The sequence below is a fragment of the Folsomia candida genome, unplaced genomic scaffold (assembly GCF_002217175.1).
Source record: "Folsomia candida strain VU population unplaced genomic scaffold, ASM221717v1 Fcan01_Sc018, whole genome shotgun sequence".
In the NCBI taxonomy this organism is placed as follows: domain Eukaryota; kingdom Metazoa; phylum Arthropoda; class Collembola; order Entomobryomorpha; family Isotomidae; genus Folsomia; species Folsomia candida.
This window is the reverse complement of record NW_019091210.1, coordinates 734,658-740,279: the sequence shown is the minus strand read 5'-3', so window position 1 is coordinate 740,279 and position 5,622 is coordinate 734,658. Positions and strand designations below refer to the sequence as shown.

Here is a 5,622-nt window from a genome sequence, read left to right as displayed (position 1 = left end):
ACACTCTTTAGCACATTGCACACTTTTAGCGTGTCCAATTACTTATTTTACCCTTAAGTTATAATGTACGCATGCACTATTTACCTAAGGAAATTTCGAGTAGAAAATTCCCAAAACTAGCAAAACTAGTCGGAAATGGTAGAAAAACCAAAAGATTACCGCTTTTGTTTTCATGCAGTGAACCTTTACAAGCATTAATATCATTAGTGGTTAAGTCATTAAAACTGTTTAAAGTACATCATAACTTTTCACTTAATAAGACGTAATATTTTTCAATTTCTCCCAGAACTCACTCGCAAATATATACATACGTACCATGGCGAAACCCTAGTTCGCAAGTTTTGAAGGAGAAATTTAGTGCATACTCTAAAATTTAGAGTCTAAACTCACACAGGATTGAACTTCTACAGAAATTGAGAATTCTGAGAAACTACACCCCTGTCAGTCTCACATTACTCCAAATCATGTTGACGGGGAACTTTACACTTCTTGTGTACACTTGTTGACGGGCAGGGGTATAGTTTTGTCAAAATTCTCAATTTATGTAAAAGTTCAATCCTGCATGAATTAAAAGGACGTCATGCTGTAGATGGTTACATTTTTCTAGTCGGTAATATAGTGGGTACTGTCCCTGAGCAACTCTGTGCCGGGTAGAAACAGAGAGGGGGTAAAGATAAAAAGGGCGTGTGGTCCACACGCTTAATTCTGTACTCCACACGGTGTGGAGTACAGCATAAAAGAATTGAAACTTTCCCATAATTTAGAAAACATGAATAGAATTAAAGATAGTTTTATTATCGTTTTCTAAATTATGTTAAAGTTTTAAAATTTACAATTGTTGAAGTTTTAAATTTTTACGTGGTACCGAACTGATCCATTTTTCTTTTGCTACCTCTCTGATTCTGACAATGAGTTGCTCAAGGACAGTACGTCGTGAGTCTATTTATAACACATTTTACAGCCATCTCAGGTATTTGCGTATTATGTATACTGTATGTAGTCATCGTTGGAAAGTGTGTAACTTTGAGCCACGTGGTTATCAACACTCTTCTTCACAAGTTGTGAATCACAACTCGCTCAACAATAATTCCTCAATTTCAACTAAAAAACTTCCACAGTAAACAAATTTGAGAAATATAAATCCCCAAAACGCCCACAAAATCGGGGATGAACTGCGATATCTAGAAATAATTTAAACGGTGAGTCGTTCCTTGGTGAATTTATTTAGATATTCCCCGTCTTCCTCGTGGTTTTAATTGCTCTTAAATATTTATTTTCTTGTGCAGGCTAATGAAGCAGAGATAACTAATTATCGTGGTCGAATACACACAATGCTTGATTGTAACCCCTGCCAAGTTATCGTATTAAAATCTGATTAAAGTTATTCAAGGTAATGCAAAATAAACTACACATCAATTTAACATGTACATATACAACGCTACTACAGAGGGTGTCCGCAGTTTATATGAACAGTATGAATTACCTATTAACTTCTGAACACGATGACTGTGAATTACTTTAGCGACCTCAATGTATTCTGCATTCTTCTTAGCAACAAGTCTGAGTCTTGGTTTCCAACTTCCAAACACATTTCGACACGTTTCAGGGGAGACAAGATCCCATTCTTGATTTTGAACTTTCCAAAGCCCAACCAAAGTTCATGACTTCCTCTTGAAAATGCTTTGTTTCAGGCATCCAAACCCGAAAAAATCCATCTGACCCGTGCCAGATTACTGAATATGGACCTCGGAATAAGATGTCGAGGTAATTCCGATTTTTTTGTTTAAATCTTGGGCGTCATAATGGGTAAACTCCGCAATATATAAAAATGTTGTGTTGTGCCGACTGCAAACTTTGTCGAGCTCCCCAAAGGTACTTTTATGGAATTGCGAAATCCAAAAACTTGTGTAGAACATTGTCCATGAAGTACATCGACTTTATTTTCACATTATACCAGACAGGTATCAATGCTAGCACTCCACGGACCGTCATTGCACAAACCACGAGGAATCAGTCAGACAACTTTTCCTTCTTCTCAGACCCATAGCTTGAAACCTGCTTCCGGTCCTTTATGCACTAAATTATTGTTATCCAGTTGCAGTTTTGGATGTAGCAGAGTGTCCCCTCCAACGTGACGACAAATTCGGAATTTTTACTCCCAACATGACCTTCAAACAGCCTCCGACTGTTAGTTTTTTGTTTACAACATTGGATAATTTTAGTGTTCTGAATTTCGCCTTCCTAAGGACTGCTTTTTCAAAGTTGTGATTTATAATACGATTAACGTGTTCAGGAGGCATCTGGGATTGTGTTGTGACCTTTGCTTGGTCAGAGGATTCTCACTGAGAGGGAGGCGGTCATTTTGCTTGAGGGTGGGAGAATTCGTCGTTTTGAGGGGTATCCATTTTTAGATATACATTGGTCGGATTTAACTAATTACCATCGTTTTCTTGCAAACTTGATGAAGGGATATATGGGGGACAGGATAAGATGGGTTTCAGATTTTTGAATAATCGTTTGGGCACTTTCCGCGGCCAAGTTAGCTTCGGAAACAGGTTTTACGATTCCCCCACTTTGGGGTCACTTTTTGGGGCCACCTTTGAAGATAGAAATTTGAAACTTTGCACAGGTGTTGTCATGACCTTCGAGTCCGTGCTTGCCAAATTTGGCGCCAATTGGATCATCCGTTCGCATGTTACCCGTGTAAATCTAGTGTTCATATAATCTACGGACATCCTGTATTAAGAAATTATCAATTCATGCTTTAATTCAACATGGATAATTTTAAATATTTAACAAATAGGAATAGCAAATATTTAACCCGAATACTTATCATTTCTTTTCAGTTTACTGCCAAGATGACAAGAACCTGTGTTCTACTAGGCTGCTCGAGCACCCAGCATAATAAGACCATTAGCTTCTTCAAGTTCCCCACAAAAGAAGGCGATCCTGCTCGTGAACTGTGGTGTTCGAAACTTCAAATTCCTTTGGAGCTTGTCCCTGTCGGATCAAACAAGTACGTTTGCCATGTCCACTTTGACCCCAGCGACTACGATACCGTTACTCGTCGAACGCTCTTCCCTGGCGCTGCTCCAAAATTACAAACGCCACCATCGCAACCGTGAAACACAAATATCTAATTATGGAAGGGGAAATAATGCATTTTTACTGCCCGAGATTGCAGCAATAAATATTACACCACCACCAAATACGAATATGTGTAAAATGTTCATAAACTATTCATAAACTATTCATTAAGTACTTGAAATCAGTGTTCATAATAAATTTACAATTTTTGATAAGAATTAAGTATTTACAATTTGAATCGTATATCAAATTAACAATAAGCCACACACCCAAGAATTATCCTTAATATTACAACATCGTACATCGATCGATACATAAAGTTATAAGATTAAATTTAAAGAACTATGATTTAATTCGAAAATGATTTAGAATGTGACAACTTAAAGGTTTTCAGATTGTGACTTGTAAATGACAGCTCTACCTACTTCGTAAGACGGAAGGTGTTCATTTCGATACCGCGGAAAAAAATAAACCCCAGCAAACCCGGCTAGACCCATGATGGATAAAATTCCCAGTATAATTAACAGAATGGCCCACACCGGTAAATGTAATGTTTGTTCTTCTCCTTGCGAATCATTTACGTTTTCATGAACATGAAATTTTGACTGATTGGTTACCGGTTCTTCCAATACAGTCGTCTTCGTTGTCGGAGTCATAGTTTTATGAGTAGGCTTGGTCGTTACTGCTGGACAAGAATATCCGCAAAGTGAGATAGATTGGGTCAAAGTAGCGACATCTTGCCCACGATGGAAGCCCCACCCCCATAGAAAATAGAGCTGTGGATACCCTGGCCGTAATTGGACTGAGTTTCCCCCACACGAGGGGTCTCCATGTAATTCGACACAGGTGGTTGTCGCAGTTCCAGAAATTTTAATGGACGCTATCAATAGTGGAATTGTGATGCACTGCATCCCAGGTATTGAGTAGGTGTATTCCGTTCCTGAAATATTAAATGGGTCAATTAGTTTAATTGGTCTTAATAAATTGACCTGATCATTATCTTCCTCACCATTATAACCCACATTGCTATACAGCGTGACGTTGGTTGGAATATCCTTCCTCATTCCGACCCAGTTTTGAGGGTCGCATTTCTCTAAACAAGGCCCGATTGAACCAACAATCATTTTTTCATGGTCAACCAAAATGTCGTCTTCCCAACGATGCCCTGCCATGTTGCGGACATGTTCGGAGAAACGACTTGTCTGAACCCGGATGAATTGTCCAACGCAGTTCTCTCGAGAATAAATATTGATACAATTCCCATTAGTGTTAATCATATGGATGTCGCTAGATTCTGATTTTGGAATGACGCGAATGCAACGATCCACGCGGTAAAGTAGGGCTAAATATTTCGAAAGAATATTGTTGTTAAATGGTTATACATACATACATAAATTATGTCTCATGAAAATAAATCGGTTTTTGAAGAGATCAAAACCCAGGTTAATACATTATAATAATGCAATTGAATTTGTATCATTTTGTTCTTACGTAAAGTCGTATTGTCATTAGTGAAGTGAATTTCAATGCTTGGTGCAATTGAGGATCCCAAATTTGACCGTATTACGATCAGCAATACGGCTATTATCAACACTTTTGACTCTTTAGTATGCATTTTAAACTTTACATACATACGTTACACTTTAATTGATAATTGAAGTAGGAAAAGTTATACATGCATTGATTCTGTATGTATGCACAATGTGAAAATATATGTACCAATCTGAAGGATTATGTATACAAATTTTGCCCAGATTTGTGCATTCACAGATGTAGGCGAGTTTCGCATAGAGGCGAAGTGGAAAATGGTAAGCATAATCTCGTATGTTCAATTTCACCATCGACGGTTTACTCAATCTCGTCATGCTTATCATTTTCCAAGAAATTGATACGTAATTGCAAGATACAAATCACGTAGTAAGTACAAAATGCGTTAACGGCTAAACTTCTTCGTAAATAAATACCTTGCGCATTCATTTATCTGCAAATGCGTAGGTTTTAACAGTGCTACTGTATGTTCCATGCTCTGTAGAGATTAACAATTTTACACACTCATCCTCAGATACGCCGTATGTACATAATCTAAATAAGGGTTGATTCATAATTGATGGCACGATTTGAAAAGGCGTTCATTAAGTACTTGAAATCAGTGTTCATAATAAATTTACAATTTTTGATAAGAATTAAGTATTTACAATTTGAATCGTATATCAAATTAACAATAAGCCACACACCCAAGAATTATCCTTAATATTACAACATCGTACATCGATCGATACATAAAGTTATAAGATTAAATTTAAAGAACTATGATTTAATTCGAAAATGATTTAGAATGTGACAACTTAAAGGTTTTCAGATTGTGACTTGTAAATGACAGCTCTACCTACTTCGTAAGACGGAAGGTGTTCATTTCGATACCGCGGAAAAAAATAAACCCCAGCAAACCCGGCTAGACCCATGATGGATAAAATTCCCAGTATAATTAACAGAATGGCCCACACCGGTAAATGTAATGTTTGTTCTTCTCCTTGC

At 37.3% G+C, this 5,622-nt stretch overlaps 1 long non-coding RNA gene across 2 annotated transcripts; it reads left to right on the top strand.

Annotated features, from left to right (window-relative positions):
• Window positions 1-1,007: 1,007 nt before the first annotated feature.
• LOC118438029 lies at window positions 1,008-2,863 on the top strand. 2 transcript variants are annotated; one of them, XR_004836574.1, is made up of 3 exons: window positions 1,008-1,199; window positions 1,287-1,390; window positions 2,847-2,863. It is a non-coding gene; the product is annotated as an uncharacterized LOC118438029 (long non-coding RNA). The 2 variants fall into 2 exon arrangements; XR_004836573.1 differs by lacking the exon at window positions 2,847-2,863 and adding an exon at window positions 1,692-1,758.
• Window positions 2,864-5,622: the final 2,759 nt, after the last annotated feature.